The sequence below is a fragment of the Rhinopithecus roxellana genome, chromosome 16, assembly GCF_007565055.1.
Source record: "Rhinopithecus roxellana isolate Shanxi Qingling chromosome 16, ASM756505v1, whole genome shotgun sequence".
Classification (NCBI taxonomy): domain Eukaryota; kingdom Metazoa; phylum Chordata; class Mammalia; order Primates; family Cercopithecidae; genus Rhinopithecus; species Rhinopithecus roxellana.
In genome coordinates, this window is record NC_044564.1 from 25,521,391 (window position 1) to 25,540,692 (window position 19,302).

Sequence of the window (19,302 nt, forward strand, 5' to 3'; positions counted from 1 at the left end):
CAGCCTGGGTGACAGAGTGAGACTCCATCTCAATGATAATAATAATAATAATAATAATACACATATTTTGTGCTCAGCTTTCACTTACTCCTTGAATTGGACCTATTCAGAGAAACCTACATTAAATTATGTGATAACTGAGTATTTTACCCTTGTACATTAAAAAGCGAAGTTTCTGTAGAAAATAGTGAAATTAAACTCCTGAATTTGTGTTATAAGAAGAGGAGGTCGTTTTGCTCTATTTCAGAAAGACTTCAAAATTTTTCTTCTAGGAGCAATTCAAAGGGCTAGAAAAACTAATTCGAAAGAGAGGGTAACTGCATGAAGTCTTGAAAATTTCAATCTTTGTGCATTACACATTTGTTAACATGCACATCTATGCCAATTCAAATATAAATATGAGTGGTTCAAAGTATCTTTTTGTTGTTTGTTTTTAAGTTAAAAGAGAGCCTCTCAGGCCGGGCGCGGTGGCTCAAGCCTGTAATCCCAGCACTTTGGGAGGCCGAGACGGGCGGATCATGAGGTCAGGAGATCGAGACCATCCTGGCTAATACGGTGAAACCCCGTCTCTACTAAAAAATACAAAAAACTAGCCGGGCGACGAGGCGGGCGCCTGTAGTCCCAGCTACTCGGGAGGCTGAGACAGGAGAATGGTGTGAACCCGGGAGGCGGAGCTTGCAGTGAGCTGAGAGCCGGCCACTGCGCTCCAGCCTGGGTGACAGAGCGAGACTCCGTCTCAAAAAAAAAAAAAAAGAGAGCCTCTCTGGAGTTGTGGTGAAATTTGAAATTAGCGTTTAAAGCAGAGAACCCCAAATGATTAATGAAGAACAATGAATTTTGAATAGAAACAAAAGATCAGAAAAAGGAAGCTTAAATGGAGAAAATGAAAAGACTGTATGTTTGGGTTCATTGATAAAATAGACTGCAGTGACTAATGGAAAGATGTGTGTTAGTCCCTTTTCTGTGGCCATAACACTGGGCAACTCTGTTTCCATGGCCGTTCAGGAAGAAAGTTTCTAGAAAGTCATTGTACCACCATCCCCTAGGGCAAGGGCTGATGAATTTTTTGTAAAGGCACAAAAGTGAATAGGCTCTGTGGACCATATGGCTGCTGTCACAACGACTCATTTCTGCAGTTGTAGCCCCAAAGCAGCCATAGACAATGCATCAATGAATGGGTGTGGCTGTGTTCCAATAAAAACTTTATGGATACTGAAATTTGAGTTTCATATAATTTTCACATATTGTGAAGTGGTATTCTTCTTTTGATTAATTTTTTGACCATTTAAAAATGTAAAAGCCATTGTTAGCTTTCGGGTAGAAGCCTGGATTTGGCCCAAGGGCTTCAGTGTTCTGACCCCTGCCCTAGGGCTCTGCCAGCATCGTAGAACTGGGTGCTGCCAAGTTAGAATATACTGGTGGGAAAAGAAGAGGTTTGTGGGAGACAAACCCACTTTCTTAAGACGTTGGCCTTATCACTCCCACTGATTAGTGAAAAAGAGTTACTCAGTCCCACCTAGTGACAAATGAAGCTGGACAAACCTAGTATTGCGAGGCAGCCATGTGCTTGGCTACAAGCTTACTATTGTGAAGGAAAGGTACAGGTTTGATGAACAGCTTTCAGTCTCCTCCTCTGATGTCTGGTTCTTTCCTGTTATGTCTTCTACCAGATGCATTTATCACATCAGTACCCCAAACCAGGGATGAAGAATTCAACCATAGGCCAGACACGGTGGCTCACACCTGTAATCCCAGCACTTTGGGAGGCTGAGGCGGGCAGATCACTTGAGGTCAGGAGTTTGAGACCACCCTGGCCAATATGGTGAAACCCCATCTCTACCAAAAATACAAAAATTTGTATTTTTACAAATACATGTACGGTGGCACATGCCTGTAGTCCCAGCTACTCATGTGGCTAAGGCAGGAGAATTGCTTGAACCTGGGAGGTGGAGGTTGCAGTGAGCCGGGATCATGCCACTGCACTCCAGCCACTCCAGCCTGCGTGATAGAGTGAGGCCCCATCTCAAAAGAAAATAGACCAATTGTTACATAGAGTTGATTCAAGGCAAACACAGAGAAATGAGAGAGGCTGTATAAATCTAACAAATGTATATAAATTTTATTGTTTGGCCAAGTTAGGAATACTAAGATATTGTAATTTTACTATAAACATAAACACATTGGTATTTAGGGCACAGTGGATCATAGGGAAAAGAGCAAACAGGAGATTGTGAGGATTTACGGATTAATGATAAGAATCTAGACTCAGAAATACTTCTTTTCACAGAGTTTGTCACTTTGTTCTCCTGACACCTCACTCACCATGTAGTTCTACTACATTTGCACTGAATTGGAATCTCTTCTTCGCCAGTTACTAAACATTTGATTTGGGCAAATTAAAACTCTTCTATGGCTCAGTGTCCTCATCTGTAAACTAGAAACAATAATAATACCAACAGCAAAGGGTTGTGATAAAGTGCTTTTTGTTTTTGTTTTTAAGAGACAGGGTCTCGGCTTGGCCTGCTGGCTCATGCCTGTAATCCCAACACTTTGGGAGGCCGAGGTGGACAGATACTTGAGGTCAGGAGTTCGAGACCAGCCTGGCCAACATGGTGAATCCCTGTCTTTACTAAAAATACAAAAATTAGCCAGGCCTGGTGGCACATGCCTGTACTTCCAGCCACTCATGAGGCTAAGGCATGAGAATCCCTTGAACTCAGGAGATGGAGGTTGCAGTGAGCTCCGATCACGCCATTACACTCTAGCCTGAGCAACAGAGTAAGACTGTCTTAAAAAAGGAAAAAAAAAAAGAGAGAGAGAGAGAGACAGGGTCCCACTCTGTCACCCAGGCTGGAGTGTAATGGTGCAATCAGAGCTCACTGCAGCTTCGAACACCTGGGCTCAAGTGATCCTCCTGCTTCAGCCTCCTGAGTAGCTGGGACTATAGGCATGTATCACTAGGCCCAGCTAATTTTTTTTTTTTTTTTCTGTAGAGATGGGGGTCTCACTATGTTGCCCAGGCAGGTCTCAAACTCTTGCACTCAAGCAATCCTTTCATTTCAGCCTCCTACAGTGCTGGGATTACAGGCATGAACCACCACATCTGGCTGTGATAAAGTTTAAGTGAATTAATATAGAACTTAGAACAGCACATCTAAATGATATTGTTTATCATATCATAAATGTAATGTATTAATGTTATTACTCTATATCATTGTATTATATATTATACACAAATGAGTTATTATACCTATATATATATTTAAAATACTTATGTACATTTGTTATATTTATATCGCCTCTCTCATTTCTCTGTGTTTGCCTTGAATCATCTGTTTTTGGTGTTTTTTTTTTGTTTTTTTTTTGGAGGTGGAGTTTCACTCTTGTTGCCCAGGCTGGAGTGCAATGGTGAGATCTCGGCTCACTACAACTTCTGCCTCCTGGGTTCAAGTGATTCTCCTGCCTTGGCCTCCCAAGTAGCTGGGATTACAGGCATGGACCACCATGCCTGGCTAATTTTGTATTTTTAGTAGAGATGGGGTTTCTCCATGTTGGTCAGGCTGGTCTCGAACTCCCGACCTCAGGTGATCTGCCTGCTTTGGCCTCCCAAAGTGCTGGGATTACAGGCGTGAGCCACCACACCCGGCCTGAATCAAAGGTCTATTATATTTTTATTTATTATTTATTTATTTAGGAGACAGAGTCTTGCTCCGTCACCCAGAGTAGAGTTCAGTAGTGCAATTTCAGCTCACTGCAACCTCTGCCTTCAAGCCATCTCTTGCCTCAGCCACTTGAGCAGCTGGGATTACAAGCATGTGCCACCATGCCTGGCTAATTTTTAGTAGAGACATATTTTTAGTGTTTTTAGCAGAGACCGAGTTTTGCTATGTTGGCCAGGCTGGTCTCGAACTCCTGGCCTCAAGTGATCTGCCCACCTCAGCCTCCCCAAAGTGCTGGGATTACAGGCATGAGCCACCGCACCTGGCCTTATTTTCTGTTCATTGTTCTTTTTGTCAGTCTTATCTTTTCTTTCTTTTTTAGATGGGGACATTGGTTTGGACCTTTACAACAGAGAATGTCTGAAGAAGTTTCTTTCCAGTCTAAGATTAATATTAATCTCTTCAAAAGAGATGACCCATATTCCATTTTAGAAGAATTGTGGAAAGATGATGAACACACAAGAAAATGTGGAGAAAACCAGAACAAACCTTTAAGTCATGTTGCCTTCATTAACAAGAAAACACTAGCTAACGACAGGGTCTGTGAATATAAGGACATTGGGGAAATAGTTCATGTAAACACACACCTGGTTTCCTCAAGAAAAAGACTCCATAACTGTAACTCATTTGGAAAGAATTTGGAGCCTATTGTAACCTTATTTAATAGAAACAATGCAACAGAAAATTCTGATAAGACTATTGGAGATGGTGATATTTTCACTCATGAATTCTCATACAGAAGTGACTGCTTGTGAATGTAATCAGTGTAGGAAATCTCTGCATCATAAGCAAGCTCTCATTCAACATCAGAAAATTCATACTAGAGAGAGCTTCTATTTGTTCTCTATGTAAATGTTTTCTCCCTGAAGTCACATGCCTTTGCACATGAGAGCATTTTACTGAAGAAAAGCAGCATGAATGCCATGAATGTGAGGCAGTCTTCACTCAGAAGTCCCAGCTTGATGGCCGTCAGAGGGTTTATGCAGGAATATGCACTGAATATGAGAAGGATTTTTCCCTCAAGTCAAACCGTCAGAAAACTCCTGAGGGGAATTACTGTAAATGCAGTGACTATGGAAGAGCCTTTATCCAGAAGTCAGATCTGTTCAGATGCCAGAGAATTCATCCTGGAGAGAAACCCTATGAGTACAGTGAATGTGAGAAAAACCTCTGTCAGAATTCAAACCTTAATATACATAAAAAAATTCATACTGGAGAGAAACACTTTGAATGTACTGAATGTGGAAAAGCTTTCACAAGGAAATCAACACTAAGTATGCATCAGAAAATCCATACAGGAGAAAAACCTTATGTATGTACTGAATATGGGAAGGCCTTTATCCGGAAGTCACATTTTATCACACATGAAAGAATTCATACTGGAGAAAAACCCTATGAATGCAGTGACTGTGGGAAATCCTTTATTAAAAAATCACAACTCCATGTGCATCAGCGAATTCACACAGGAGAGAATCCCTTTATATGTTCAGAATGTGGGAAGGTCTTCACTCACAAGACAAATCTCATTATACACCAGAAAATCCATACAGGAGAAAGACCCTATATATGTACTGTATGTGGTAAGGCCTTTACTGACAGGTCAAATCTCATTAAGCACCAAAAAATTCATACTGGAGAGAAACCTATAAATGCAGTGACTGTGGAAAATCATTCACCTGGAAGTCACGGCTCAGGATACATCAGAAGTGTCATACGGGAGAGAGACATTACGAATGCAGTGATGTGGGAAAGCCTTCATTCAGAAGTCAACACTAAGTATGCACCAGAGAATTATAGAGGGGAAAAACCATATGTTTGCACTGAATGTGGTAAGGCCTTCTTCCACAAATCCCATTTTATTACACATGAGAGAATTCATACTGGAGAGAAACCCTATGAATGCAGTATTTGTGGGAAATCCTTCACTAAGAAATCACAACTCCACGTACATCAGCAGATTCACACAGGAGAGAAACCCTATAGATGTGCTGAGTGTGGAAAGGCTTTTACTGACAGATCAAATCTTTTTACACACCAGAAAATTCACACTGGAGAGAAACCTTATAAATGTAGTGACTGTGGGAAAGCCTTCACTCGGAAGTCAGGTCTCCACATACATCAGCAATCCCATACTGGAGAAAGGCATTATGAGTGCAGTGAATGTGGGAAAGCCTTTGCAAGAAAATCAACACTAATTATGCATCAGAGAATTCATACCGGAGAGAAACCCTATATTTGTACTGAATGTGGGAAATCCTTCATCCAGAAGTCACACTTAAATAGACACAGGAGAATTCATACTGGAGAGAAACCCTATGAATGCAGTGACTGTGGGAAGTCTTTCATTAAGAAATCACAACTCCATGAGCATCATCGACTTCACACAGGAGAGAAACCGTATATATGTGATGAGTGTGGAAAGGCCTTCACCATCAGATCAAATCTTATTAAACACCAGAAAATTCATACTAAACAGAAACCCTATAAGTGCAGTGACTTCAGGAAAACCTTAAACTGGAAGCCACAACTCAGTATGCCTCAGAAATCTGACACTGGGGAAGTAGAGTGCTCAATGCCACAATTGTGGTGTGGGGACTCAGGAGGTGACCAGGCCAACTTTCTTCTATCTAGTTAGAATTATGAACATCTGGATCATATAGCTGATGTGCAGTTACGCGTATGGGGAGACACTTTTGAGAGTGTTAAGCATTGTATAGTGGCCATCTTTGATTATTTGATACTGGTATTGTCAAGCTCCTGCAAATAATAGTAAATGTGCAAGGAGATGATTGCAGTCTTTCTGTTTCCCTTTTGAGCAAACAGTTTCATCAATTCAGGGCTGTTGAGTTTTTCATGTTGTGGGTACCAAAACTATTCAATATTGACCCCAAAAAATTCATTAATGAGTAGATTGATGAGATAATTTTACATTGTCTAAGCAGCCTAAGGACACTGAGATCAAGGCAAAAGGAGGGCAGTTCAGGTCTATAATGAAAATGAATCAGCAGTTTTTGTGAAAACACTAAAGACAGAAAGGAAGGACTCTACTTTTTTAAAATTTTCTTTGGGAAGTCACCATTATTTATTGTTATATCTGTTGGTGTATGCTGGGGCAGAAGTTAGCCAAGAGATCTGAAATTGCTCTTTGTCCTATTTCTCGAAAGTCTATTTCCCCAGTGATGTAAGCAACAGTGCCCTAACTACTTATTACCTTAGAACTAGCACTAAGATCATGGAACTTAGCTACAGGGACCCAGATCTAGATAGCAGCACTTTAGATCCTCAGCTTTGACCACAGAAACCTGCACTTTTTTGATGTTGTTGTTACCAACTCCTGTTTGAAAAATAGGACAAATTAAGAAAATGGATATCAAATCCTAAAATTTTCCCACTAATTTTGTTAGTACATTCTCTACATGTTTGTTACTTGCTAGATTACCATTTACTTAGAAGATAAAATGTAGTTGAACATTTGGAAGACTTCTCCTTTTATCTCCTCACAATCTCTACAAACGAATCTTAATTTTGTTTTTCAAATTCTCTGTATTTGAGTAGACTATTTTTCTTCTATCAAATACTAAAAGAAGTGTGTTGTGATTTTACAAATAATTGTGAATTTGTCTCCTTTAGAGCTACTAATTTTTGCTTTATATATTTTGTCTTTGATTTTACATACAATTTAGAATTGTTATAATCTTCCTTGTTAATTGACACATTATCATTACTAGATGTTTCTTTTTATCTCTAGTAATTTTTGCCTTAAATGTACTATGTCAGATACTAATATAATACACATACGGATTAAAAGCTAATGTAAATTAGTACTAACAACATTTCTGGACAAGGGGAGAAGCTATAACATTAATTTCATTTATTTGTCTCTCATATGGTATTAATGTTATATATCTGGATTCTGTATATGGTGAACATAGCCAGTCATTATTTGAGTCAATAGCCATTTAAATTAACCCACATATTTATCATTTTAATTGCTGTTTTATTTTTCCTGTCCTGTAAGTTTTCCTCTAGAATTATTTTGCTTGTTACTGAAGAACACCCTTTAGTATTACTTTTACTGTGAGTTTGCTGGTGACAAATTTTTCTTTGTTTGTTGGCAGTGTTTTATTTTGCCTTCATTTTTGAAGGATACTTTTACTGAATACAGAACTCTAAGTTGAAAGTTGTTTTCTATTAGTATTTTGATGATATTTTATTTTGGTCTGTCTTTTATCATTTTATTGAGAAGTAAGCTTTATATAATTACCTTTGCAGGCAATCTGCTTTTCTGTCTCCTTTGAAATTTATCTATTTGCCTTTGTTTTTTAACAGTTGCACATTGATATGCCTAGGTGTATTTATCTTCCTTGGGGTTTATAATATTTTTTAAATCTGTGGCTTAGTGGTTTTGTTGTGTGTGTGTGTGTGTGCACGCGCTTGCGCACACGTGCATTTGGGGAAATTCCTAGCTATTATCTATTCAAATTATGCATCTGCCTCATTCTCTTTCTCTGTTTCTTTTAGGGATAGCCTTATTACCTAGATCTCCTGTTGGCCTGTTTTCTAATGGTTATTTTTCTTGAGTTTTGCTGATGTCCTATGTCCTCATATGGTGATTTTTATATCACTTGCCAGACAATATATATTAAAATTGTAGAGGTAATAAGATAGTCTGGATAATATCTTCTTCCAGAGAGGATTTGCCATAGCTTCTAACATAGCTTCTTAGGCTAGGATCAGTAGTAATCCCTGATTGCCTTTATCCAGTCATGTATGAAGATTATTTGAAACAGGGCTTGAGTCTCTGGAAGACTCATCTTATTATATGTTCAGAATGTGAACATATAAACCTTATTTCTAGGATACTTTTAGGACTTAGGAGTTTGGGAGGTACGTCAGGCCCCTCCTCTTTGGAAAGACTTGAATTCTAGTATTTCTTCTTTCGGTCACTTGAATTTGTCAAAAATTCTCTCCAGCCTCTCTTGCCCAGTATTTGCCTTCAGAATTAGCAAATACCTCTTGGGAATAAACAGTTTAGATATTACGTCCCAAATTTCAGACATTATGTCTTATCTCCAATTTTATTCCTGCAGTTTCTCATTGCCGTGGTAGCTTTCTTTATGCCTTCAGAAAATTAAATGTGTTTAATATTTTCATCCCACCTTTTTTAGTTCTCAAAGGAAGTACTAGTCTGTACCACTTACTCTGCCACTGGCAGACGTTTTCAATTCGTTGAGATAGCTATTTATATTTAAAAGTATCAAGACCAAAAATGTATTTTCTTACTTTCCAAAATTACTGACTTGTTAATGAAAATGCTTAGATGTGCAGCATTACTTTATTCCAACCTTTTGTTGCTTAAAGTCTTAAGGCATTCACTCATCTGTTAAAACCTTTACAAACTTTGATACATAAGAGAAAATTACCTCTGGTGGTTTCAAATTTTATTTTGGTAGCTGCCAAATTTAGCAAGTGGAAGAGATTCACTAAAAGCTTCTCAGATGTCTTTTTTTTTTTTTTTTTTTTTTTTTTTTTTTTTTTTTTTTTTTGAGACGGAGTCTCGCTCTGTCGCCCAGGCTGGAGTGCAGTGGCCAGTTCTCAGCTCACTGCAAGCTCCACCTCCCGGGTTTATGCCATTCTCCTGCCTCAGCCTCCGAGTAGCTGGGACTACAGGCGCCCACCACCTCGCCCAGCTAGTTTTTTGTATTTTTTAGTAGAGACGGGGTTTCACCGTGTTAGCCAGGATGGTCTCGATCTCCTGACCTCGTGATCCGCCCGCCTCGGCCTCCCAAAGTGCTGGGATTACAGGCTTGAGCCACCACGCCCGGCCTCAGATGTCTTTTTTAATACTATGGTTTTTCCTTTGTATAATTAATAGAAAATGGGGTTAATGAAGACTGGCATAGAGTTACCAAGATAGTGATTCTTAACCTTTATTCTCAAGCACATTTTTAAAAATAGAATGTTACACTCCCAAGAAAAAGAAAAAACTATAAAAGAGCTACTTGACCTTTTGTCAACAAAGTATTCATCTGCAGAAGAAAAAAAGACTTTCTTCTGTGGGATTTCTTGCATCTCAAGGGGCACTGTGGACTGATTGAGGAATAAATGATGGAAAACTGAGTGAATTGGGAGAGCTAAATGTTAGGTAGAATTCAAAGGTCAGTATAGATTGGAGGCATGTGGAATATAGACTTTACTAGGGAGAACACTATAGGTTCATATCTCTTCTTTTTTTTTTTTTTGAGACGGAGTCTTGCTCTGTCACCCAGGCTGGAGTGCAATGGCATGCAATCTTGGCTTACTGCAACCTCCACCTCCTAGGTTCGAGTGATTCTCATGCCTCAGCCTCCCAAGTAGCTGGGATTACAGGCATGCACCACCACGCCCAGCGAATTTTTGTATTTTTAGGAGAGACAGGGTTTCGCCATGCTGGCCAGGCTGGCCATCATGTTGGATGAAGTGATCCACCCACTTCATCCTCTCAAAGTTCTGGGATTACAGGCATGACTCGGCCAGCTGTATCTTTTTATGCCAGCACGCCATTATGGTTCATTTGTATTTACAACAAACTATTTTAAGACAGTTTTACAGTTTAAATATTTTAATAAAAGTGCATTTTATTCTATTTTATTAATTTTAACTTTTTTTTTTTTTAGTGACAGGGTCTCACTCTGTCGCCCCAGGTAGAGTTCAGTGGTATGATCATAGTTCACCGCAGCCTTGAACTCCTTGGCTCAAGCAACCCTCCTGCCTTATCCTTCCAAGTAGCTCGGGCCACAGGCGTTTGTTAGTACACCTGGCTTTTTTTTTGTTTTTCTTGAGACAGAGTTTCCGTTTTTGTTGCCCAGACTGGAGTGCAATGGTGCAACTTTGGCTCACTGCAACCTCTCTGCCTTCCGGGTTCAGGCAATTCTCCTGCCTCAGCCTCCCAAGTAGCTGGGACTATAGGCATACACCACTACACCCTGCTACATTTTTTTGTATTTTTAGTAGAGACAGGGTTTCACCATGTTGGTCAGGCTGGTCTCAAACTCCTGACCTCAGGTGATCCACCTGCCTCAGCCTCCCAAAGTGCTAGGATTACAGGTGTGAGCCACCGTGCCCAGCCCTTTTCTCTTTTTTTTTGGTAGAGATGAGGCCTCACTTTGCTTTGTTCCCCAGGCTGGTCTCAAACTCCTGGCTTCAAGCAGTCCTCCCACCTTGGCCTCCCAAAGTACTGGAATTACAGATGTGAGCCACTGCACCTAGCCAAAAATGCATTTTAAATTAATTTTTAAAAAGTGTTCATACTGTGTATTCAGAAAATAAAAGAAAACATACACTCAAACATTTACTTATGCATCAGATAATTCATAGGGGATAACAATTTTCTGTTTGTACTAAATGTAGGTAGGATTTTCTTTACAAGTCATACTTCATTATATATCAGAAAATTAATGCTGGAGAGAAACTTTATGAATATGATGACTAGGAAGTCTTCCACCGAAAAGTTAGTGACCTGAATATACTAAATTCACATATGAGAAAAAAATGATCATTCAAATCCCATTATACACTCAAAACACCATTTGGAGAACAAAACCTATAAGAACACTAACTGGAAAACACTTCACCTGGAATTTATCCGAAAGTTTCTACCAGAAGGAGACAACGTTAAGAGCAAATGTGGGAGTAGCTTCACACAGAAATCAGTTTTAGTATTCTTCAGTATTTACACATGAGTGAAACTGTATTTCTTGCAAGTGAGAAAGCCTTTTCACAGAAGTCAGAACGAGTTTTAATCACTCATACTACAGACAAGCCCTGTGATTACTGTACATGATATATTGTACATGGAAAAATCTTTGTCCATGAGTCACACCTTACTGTATACCAGACAAGTAATTGATAAAAATACGTTTTGTAAGAATACATCATTTTATTAAATGCCATAACATTCAAGTAGAGAAGAAGCTCTATTTGATACATTGGAAAAGGTCTTCCTATAGAAGCAGATTTCACAATAAATATAATTCATTTTGTTTACTGATTTAACTTTAAGCCTATGTCTCAAACCAGTGGAGAAAAACAGACCATGAAACACTTGCCTTTCTTTTTATTAAAATAGTTACATACACACACGTGTATATATATATAACATGGCATAAATGTGACTTTATTTACTTTAGAGACTGGCACCCAGGTGGGAGTCCAGTGGCACAATCCTGGCTCACTGCAGCCTCGACCCCCGGGCTCAAGTGATCCTCCTGCCTTAGCCTGTTGAGTAGCTGGGAGTACAGGCACACGCCACCACACCTGCTAATTTTTCTAGTTTTTGTAGAAATGAGGTCTTGCTGTGTTTCCCAGGTCAGTCTCAAACTCCTGGCCTCAAGCAGTTCTCCTGCCTAGCCTCCCAAAGTGCTGAGATTACCGGCATGAGCCACCATGCCTGACCTAACTAACTTTTATAATGTACTTCCATTCATAGCATTTCCAGCCACTCCAACAGTCTGTCAACAGATAATGCTAATCAACTTGATATTTTTCGCTATATTCACAATCACATACAGTCACATTAATATGTCATCTGTATCATATATTAGTGTGTGTGATTTCATTGTCATACATAAGAGGGATTGTATACTCATTTTTGCACCTTTTACACTTAACGATTTTTAGCTAGCTGAAAAGACTCCATGGTGTGGACATACCATAATATTTTGACCATATTGCCATTGGTTATTCACATTTTTTTCATTAGGAGAAATAATCTTTTATAACTATACTTGACAGATTATTGGACAAGGACAGTCATGCCCTTACCTACTGGAGATTATTTTTTCTGTAGCATCTGCTTGTAGGAGTGGGACTGATCAAATGGTATGTGTTATTTTATTTTAACAGATGTTGCCAGATTTCTTTGTCCCAAGACTGTAGCTTTTTATGTTTCCAGTACTAGTGTATAAATGTACCTCTTTCCCCCTACTAAAAGTAGCTGTTACTCTTTTTTTGTCTTTTGAGACTGAGTCTTGCTTTATCGCCCAGACTGGAGTGCAGAGGTGCAATTTTGGCTCACTGCAACCTCTGCCTCCCGGGTTCAAGCGATTCTCGTGCCTCAGCTTCCCAAGTGGCTGGGATTACAGGTGCCTGCCACCACTTCTGGCTAATTTTTGTATTTTTAGTAGAGATGGATGTTGGCCAGGATGGTCTCAAACTCCTGACCTCAAATGATCCACCTGCCTTGGCCTCCCAAAGTGCTGGGATTACAGGCGTGAGCCACTGTGCCCAGCTACAGTTACTCTTTAACCTTGAGAAATTTTACAAGTTCCAAGTGATAACTAATTATAATGTATATATTAATATGCCTCTAAATGTGTCTTGACCATTTGAATTTCCTATACTGTAAATTGCCTTTATAAAGCATTCGTTTATACATTTCTCTTTTTGGATTGTTTATCTTATTAACTTAAAACAGCTTTTTATGTTAAAGGGAGTAACTCCTTTTTTAAAAAACATCTATTCCTTGTCTCAACTTTGCATATGATATTATCCCATTCACATAATTTTATTTGCTACATGTTTAAATGTGTATTCTTTTACAGTTTCTGAATTTTTAATCTTAAGACTTAAGCCTCACACATAATATTTTAAAGTGGTCTACTGGATAGTTTGTGTATCTTTTGGGAAATTTTTGGAAAATGTTGCTTTGCTGAACCAGCATGCAATCCCCAAACTCCTCTCTCACTGCTTACTTTATCTTTTGTTGTTGTTGTTGTTGTTTGTGAGACAGAGTCTCACTCTGTCGCCAGGCTGGAGTGCAGTGGTGCAATCTCGGCTCACTGCAACATATGCCTCCCGGGTTCAAGTGATTCTCCTGCCTCAGCCTCCCGAGTAACTGGGACTACAGGCACCCGCCACCATGCCCGGCTAATTTTTTTTGTATTTTTGGCAGCGAAGGGGTTTCACCATGTTGGCCAGGATAGTCTCGATCTGTTGACCTCGTGATCTACCTGCCTCGGCCTCTCAAAGTGCTGGGATTATAGGCGTGAGCCACCGCGCCTGGTCTACTTTATCTTTTTTTTTAATTTAACTTTTAAGTTCAGTGGTACATGTGCAGGTTTGTTACACAGGTAAACCCATATCATGGGGGCTTGTTGTGCAGATTATTTGATCACCCAGAACCCATCAGTTATTTTTCCTGATCCTCTCCTTCCTCCCACTCTTCACTCTCCAATAGGCCCCGGTGTGTGTTGTTTCCCTGTTATGTGCCCATGTGTTTTCATCACTTAGCTCCCATTCATAAGCGAGAACATGTGGTGTTTGGTTATAAGTGAGAATATGTGATGTTTGGTTTTCTATTCCTGCATTAGTTTGCTAAGGATAATGGCCGTCAGCTCCATCCATATCCCTGCAAAGGACATGATATCATTCTGTTTAATGGCTGCATAGTATTCCATGATGTATATGTACCACATTTTCATTATACAGTCTACTATTGATGAGCATTTAGGTTGATTCCATGTCTTTGCTATTGTGAATAGTGCTGTAACCTCATCACCTTCTGAAACTGGTAGTGGCCAAATGACCTGCCTCGGCCCAAGAGAAGCACAACACTGGTAGATGTATTCTGGGAAAACCTTTATTTCCTAAGAAAAGAGACCACTTAGCTGTTACCATCAATTCCATCCCTCTTCCTGCCTTGTACATTATGCTGCCAGCAGTGGTGATCTTTCAACCACCGGGGAAGGCCAAAACATTCACCAACACTGGTCCTGATGTTATTGACTCAAAAGCAGCAGCAACTTAACTACAGACTTTAGCTGTGTGATAAAAATAAACATGTTTGGCATAAACCATTCTATTTTATGTCTTTCTTATTGCACCCGAAACCATACCTAAACTTATTCAGGCAGTGAAATATATAAAATAATCCATCCTTTTCCTACTAAAATGAAAATATTTTAAAACCTTAGTAAACTGAATACCTCACATAAACCCGAGTAAGGTAAAGAGATAAGAGCAAAATTATATAAGATTTGTAATGAGTAAAAGGAGACATGGATATTGAATCAATTCATAGGATCAGAAGAGAATACTACAAGTAAATGGGTGATTTCCTAGTAAGATACAACTGATCAAAATTAATAAAAAACTAAAAAAAAAAACCCATAAAATAAGTTAAAAATATCATTTTCAGAGTCATCATTTAAAATTTACCAGGACTATAGGAAAATATTTTTAAGGTAGTACCCTTTCCTCAGGTATCCCACGTCCGCCGATTCCTCCTCCCTGGCCACCGCATCCTTGGCTGGCCTCAGAAAAATGGCTACAAACTTCCTCGCACATGAGAAGATCTGGTTGGACAAGTTCAAATATGACCATGCAGAAAGGAGATTCTACGAGCAGATGAATGGGCCTGTGGCCGGTGCCTCCGGCCAGGAGAATGGCGCCAGCGTGATCCTCCATGACATTGCGAGAGCCAGAGAGAACATCCCGAAATCCCTGGGCGGAAACTCAGGCCCAGGGGCCTCTAGCGGCGCCTGGGCAGACCACAGCGAGCTCGTCGTCCGGATCGCCAGTCTGAAAGTGAAGAACCAGAGCCTGCGCGGCGTGGTACAGGAGCTGCGCGGATCGTCTCCAAGCTGGAGGCGCGGCTGAACGTGCTGGGGAAGAGCTCGCCTGGCCGCCTGGCCACCGGGCCACGGCCCCACAGACCCAGCACATATCTTCCCAGCACCAAGTGGAGCCCCAGGCCAAGAAGCCAGCCACACCAGCAGAGGATGACGAGGATGATGACATTGACATGTTTGGCAGCGACAATGAGGAGGAAGACAAGAAGGCAGCACAGCTGCGGGAGGAGCGGCTGCAGCAGTACGTGGAGAGGAAGGCCAAGAAGCCTGCACTGGTGGCCAAGTCCTCCATCATGCTCGATGTCAAGCCTTTGGATGACGAGATGGACATGGCCCAGCTGGAGGCCTGTGTGCCCTCCATCCAGCTGGACGGCCTGGTCTGGGGGGCCTCCAAGCTGGTGCCCCTGGGCTACGGTATCTGGAAGCTACAGATTCAGTGTGTGGTGGAGGACAAGGTGGGGACAGACTTGCTGAGGGAGGAGATCACCAAGTTTGAGCAACACGTGCAAAGTGTCGATATCACAGCTTTCAACAAAATCTGAAGCCTGAGTGTGTGTGTGTGTGCGCGCGCGTGAAGCCCAGCCATGATTAAAGACTGAGACCAGCAAAAAAAAAAAAAAAAAAAAGATTTTTAATGATGATAATGAACTATAAAAGACAGAAATCATAATTTGTAATTTTCAAAATTAAAAACTCTTGTCCTTTGAAAGCACTTAAGAAGGCGAGAAGGAAAGACTCAGAAGGGGAAGAAACAGTTGCAATAAATTTCTGACAGAAGATTTGTTTCCTGAAAATGTAAAGAAATATATAACCCAATTGTAAAAGAACAACAATAAAAATGACAATATACTTCAACAGAGATAATTCATAAAATAAGATATGAAATGGTTAATAGGGGCAAGAAAGAATTTCAACATAAGCCACCAGGGAAATACAAATCAAAACCATAATGAGACACTTCTACACACTCATTAAAATTACTGAAATTAAAATGATTGACAGGACCAAGTGTCGGAAGATGTTGAGCAACTGGAACTCATGCGTGGCAGGTAGGGATGTAAAATGGCACAAAGACTTTGGAAAATACTTTGGCAAATTTTTAAAAAGTTAAACACATAGCTATCATACAACCCAACCATTCCACTCCAGTATTTAACCCAAGTGAAATGAAAACTTATGTCCAAACAAAGACTTGTACATGAATGTTGACAAGACCTTTATTCACAATAGCCTCAAACTGGAAACAACCTACATGTTTATCATCAAGTGAATAGATATCATGTGGTGTATCCATAACTAGAAAACTACTCAGCAATAAAAAGGAACAGACTAATGATAAATGTAACAACATGGATGAATTTCAGTCATTTTGAGTAAAAGATGCCAGACATGAAAGAGTGTTATGTACCATATGGTTGTATTTATATAAAATTCTAGAAATGCAAACTAACAGTGAAGTAACAAAATTCAGATTAGCAGTTGCCTGAAGCTAGGGCCAGAGACAGAGATGGCCAGCAAAGAGGCACACGGAATCTTTTTGAGTTGATAAAAATGTTCTGTATTTTTATTGTGTTGGTAGTTTCATGGGTGCACACACTGTTAAAATGAACACTAAATAGGTACAATTATTGTATGTAAATAATATCTTGCTAAAGTTGATTTTTAAAATACAGAAGATAAGCAGATAGATCCATGTCTGAATATAGTTCATATTTAAAGATCAGATCATTTTATTAATTGAAATCATTTCAAGTTATAGAGAAATATATACCAATATTTTATTTCTTGTAATTGCTTCATTGCGACTTTAAAATACATCATCGTGGCCGGGCGCGGTGGCTCAAGCCTGTAATCCCAGCACTTTGGGAGGCCGAGATGGGCGGATCACGAGGTCAGGAGCTCGAGACCATCCTGGCTAATACGGTGAAACCCCGTCTCTACTAAAAAAATACAAAAAACTAGCCGGGCGAGGTGGCGGGCGCCTGTAGTCCCAGCTACTCGGGAGGCTGAGGCAGGAGAATAGCATAAACCCGGGAGGCGGAGCTTGCAGTGAGCTGAGATCCGGTCCACTGCACTCCAGCCCAGGCGACAGAGCGAGACTCCGTCTCAAAAAAAATAAATAAATAAAAAATAAAAAATAAATAAATAAAATACATCATCACTCTTAGACTATCATAGTAAGTACAGGAAAAAAAGAAAGAAATTATTGACTCAGGTCATTTATAACCACAGATGCAAAAATTCTAAATAACATTGTGGTGAATACAATATTTAAGTATATTTGAAAATTAGTAATGATTTTAATTCTAAAATTCAAAAGTGATAGACTATCAAGAAATTGAGGTTGGCCAGGCGCAGTGGCTCACGCCTGTAATCCCAGCACTTTGGGAGGCCGAGGCAGGCGGATCATGAGGTCAGGAGATTGAGACCATCCTGGCTAACACAGTGAAACCCCGTCTCTACTAAAAATACAAAGAACTAGCCGGGCGTGGTGGTGGGCACCCGTAGTCCCAGCTACTGGGGAGGCTGAGGCAGGAGCATGGCGTGAACCTGGGAAGCGGAGCTTGCAGTGAGCCAAGATTGTGTCACTGCACTCCAGCCTGGGTGACAGAGCGAGACTCCGTCTCAAAAAAAAAAAAAGAAATTGAAATAATTTACTACTGTAAATTAAAAGAGAAGGTAATATATTTATATCAGTAATTACTGAAAGGTATTTTATTAATTCAGCATTCTTAATAAAATAGGCATGGTAGAAAACTACTTAAATATTGTTTAAATGCAACAGCAAATTTTTTTGAATTTTTTTAAATTGATGAATGACATTTGCACATATTTATGGGGAACATGTGATACTTTGTTACATCCATAGAATGTGTAATGATAAAGTCAGGATATTTATGGAGTCCCTCACCTTGAATATTTATCATTTCTATGTATTGGGAACATATTAATACATGTTCTCTTCCAGCAGTTTTGAAATATACAATAAATTGTTGTTAAATATAGTTGCTCTACTCTGCCATTGAACATTAGAACTTATTCCTTCTAATTATATGTTTGCACTCATTAAACAACCTCCCTTCATACCTCCCCCAACCTGCACACCCTTCCCAGCCTCTAGTATCTCTAATTCACTCTCTACTTCATGAGATCAACTTTTTTAGCTCCTACATATGAGTGAGTATATGTGATATTTGTCTTTCTGTGTCTGGCTTATTTTACTTAACATAATGACCTGTAGTTGCATCCATGTTGCTGCAAATGGCATGATTTCATTCTTTCTTATGGCCAAATAGTATTTCATGGTAAATATATACATTTTATTTATCCATTTATCCATTGATGGACACTTGGGTTGATTCCATATCTTTGCTACTGTGAGTAGTGCTGCAATAAACGTGAGGATGCAGGTATCCTTTTGATATGCTGATTGCTTTTCCTTCAAATAAAACCCCATTAGTGAAACTGCAGGATGTGGGAGTCTGTCTTGCAGACCCTGACCCAATGACAGATGAATAAAGTACACTGACACACAGATATTCTGCTTTGCCACTTCAGCCTAACGTCCAGGCCACTTAGTCGCAGCCGTGGCCTTTATCAGTTAGCAAGACTTGAATTTATTCAGTAAAGATTAATTGACAAAGGTCGTGAGTAAACTACACTAGAGGGTAAATGACATTGTGGACTTCCTGAGTAGAAAGCAATTAAGCACCCTCGGTAGATCAAAGGTCAGTCTTAGGACCACATGAGTAAGCAAGCTAGTTAGGTAAACTACTCTACCTTCCTTTGTACCCACTTTAAGCTATTTACTCAAGAGATGGATTAGGTTGCCTTCAGCCATAACCTTATCCTGAGACTTCTGCAAAAACCTTCAGGCCTTCCAAGAAGGTTTGTGGCTTATAATTTTCCCCATTGTCCTGATTAAACCCCTACAGCAGGACCGAATGTTAATTCTATTTTAGTTTACTATAGAA

General features: G+C 39.8%; 2 pseudogenes; both read left to right on the forward strand.

Moving 5' to 3' along the window:
- Positions 1–19,302, forward strand: part of LOC115893878 — a 29,927-nt pseudogene that overhangs the window by 1,690 nt on the left and 8,935 nt on the right.
- On the forward strand, positions 15,006–15,901 carry LOC104677178 (annotated as a pseudogene).